A 2,684-nucleotide genomic window follows, 5' to 3' on the forward strand; every position below is an offset into this window, starting at 1 on the left:
CTCTCTGTCTCTCTTTCTCACTCTCCCTCTTTCTTCTTCTATTTTGTATCCATTTTGTCCCTCATAGCAGTTGTACCTAGAAATCCCCTCCGGTGTATTTCCGCAGGTATCTATACCTATCTATCTATCTTTCGCTTTTGATTTAGCTAGCTCCGTCTCCTTTAGCTCATTCCTTCATTTCTCTATATTCCTCCCCCCCCCCTTTTTTTTCTTGTTACTCGACTTCAGCCTCCTCTACTCTTCCCCTTCTTCCACACCTTCTTACATCTCTCTCCCTCTCCCTCCCCCACTCTCCCTCTATTTCTCTCTCTATATATTTCTCTCTCTTATTGTACCCTCTCCAACGCTCACCAAATTTATCCTGGGTACCTCTCCCTCCCCCTCCCCCTGACACTATACCCAAAACATTATACTCACGCTCACGCACGTGCCTGGGGTTGTGTCAGACATACCGCAAGTGACAGTAATTCAATTATCTACCGCTCTAGTTGACAACTCCAACCCCCTAAAGCAAAACACGTTAACTCACTCAGTCTGGACCCTGCACCTGCTCTAAAGTGCACGCGCCCGCTTTGCCCTACACGGGGGAAGAATGCCCTACTTGTATTGTTAATGTAACTGTAGATTTTTCATACCCCATGGACACAATTTGATTCATTTAGGAAGCAGGCTGCTTCCACTCTGCCTGACTGGGCAAGCCCGACCTGAGAGGGATGATGTAACGTCTCAGCAGAAGGACGGAGATACCTTCTACAGACTTCAACAAAAGTTAAGGACCACTTGCAAACACTCTCGAAGTAGGAACAGGTGAAAAGCAAAACATTTGAAATTTTAAAGATAGTTAATGGAATCATTTCTTAGCAAAATCAATTCAATTTCAGAATAAGGACGTCACAAACTTAGGCAATATGTCGCTCGGAATTCTCCTCAAAAGAAAAATCCAGGAATTAGTGTCCATGAGAGTCCGATCAAAAACGGGTATACCCTCCACGCCGAGAAATGCAATCAAGGCAGCGTCGCCTCATGATGTTGATGGTGGTGGCAATGAAGGCCTGGGGAAGGTTAGCCCACTCCTGCTGCAGGATCTGTAGCAGCTCTTGTCGGTTAGCTGGTGGTGGCTGGTGCTGCTGGACTTTGCGGCCAAGTTCACCCCACACATTCTCAATGGGATTGAAGTCGGGACTGTTTGCTAGCCATGGCATTCTTGTGATCCATGCTTACCTAATGTAGACGCTGCCACACACGCACACGTCCTTCTTTTGGATTGACCATGAATCATGACTCATCTGTGAAATGGCCCCGTTGGGCTCGAGTTCATGGTTCATTGGCCCTGCACCAAGCAAGATGGCTTGCCTGATGTCCTGCTGTCAGCCTTGGTTTCTTGATTGAACGTTTGGCACGAATGTTGGCAGCTTGCTGACGACACCGAATGGTCTGGGAGCTCACCGCCGTGTTAGTAGCAGCACGCAGACGACGCCTGGTGCTGTTGGCTGTCGTTGTCTTCTGTCACAGGGCCTGCATGCGAACATATCGATCCTCTCTCTCAGTGGTCTTCTTTGGTCGACATGCATGTTGGCGTTCTAGGCCTGATCCAGTGGCTTGATGGCTCTGCCTCAGGCGGGTAATGGCAGTGTGTGACACAGCAAGCCTTCTGGCAACTTCTCGGGCTCCAACTCCATCATGCAGCCATGCAATGGCTCTGGCACGATCAAAGGCTCTCAGGTATCGTCCGTTTTTGATGTGCATCAGAAATTTTAACTGAGGAATGTCCACAAGTCGATAAAAAACAGCAGATTTGGCTAAAATTCCCCAAGGATTTCCGTACTGCACGTGGTCGTTTTGCCCTTTTATGCACTTTTAGGAAGCGTTGCATTACGCTTTGTTAACCCATTATTAACACTTTCAGAGCAAATAATTTTAAAACCCCCCTTGCTACTGTCTTTTTTCCGATTAAGAAAAATTATGGCTGTCTGTCGAGGTGGTTCTTAACTTATGTTGAAGTCTATATTATCTCCCTCCAAGTGAATTGAACTGTACCGTAGGCCACGACTCTACCTTACCGCGCCTAACCGCGCCTAACCGCTCCACCACAGTCAATGAGACATAGTCAATGACACATAGTGACTCGTTACTGTGCACGCACGAAAACGACCTCGTTGCAGAGGCAGAAGTTAATATTTACAAGTTCTGCTTTCTTATAATAGCCCAAAGTTTCTTAGAAAAAGGTTTGAAATACAAAATCAACTCATTTTCAATTTTCCCCAAAAATGTATTCACTCAAAACGCACTTGCCATCAGCCTTTTTGCACTTGGTGAAAGTACCCCTGTTGTTACATTGCAAACCCATGAGCACATGCCTCGATTTTCCCGGTGCATCAGACACGGTTTGTGCATTTGACTGGGTTATCCTTTACACATCTGAGAGTGTGTGCACTTGGCAGGACCTTCCTGCGTTGGCGGCTTTAGTAATCTTGTGATTAAGATACCGGACTTTTAAACGTGGGATCGTGGGTTTGGGGATTTGGGAATCTGAGCTTCAACTCGGTCTGACGTTGTGGCTTAGTGAAAGGCACTTTACCCGCATTTTCCAATTTGGTTTCGTCCTTTCGGAGATGGACGTTGAAATCGTAGGTCACACCTTTGGAGTACTACACAGTACTACAGCATTATTACATCATAATAAT

The sequence above is a fragment of the Aplysia californica genome, unplaced genomic scaffold, assembly GCF_000002075.1.
Source record: "Aplysia californica isolate F4 #8 unplaced genomic scaffold, AplCal3.0 scaffold00564, whole genome shotgun sequence".
NCBI classification, from domain to species: domain Eukaryota; kingdom Metazoa; phylum Mollusca; class Gastropoda; order Aplysiida; family Aplysiidae; genus Aplysia; species Aplysia californica.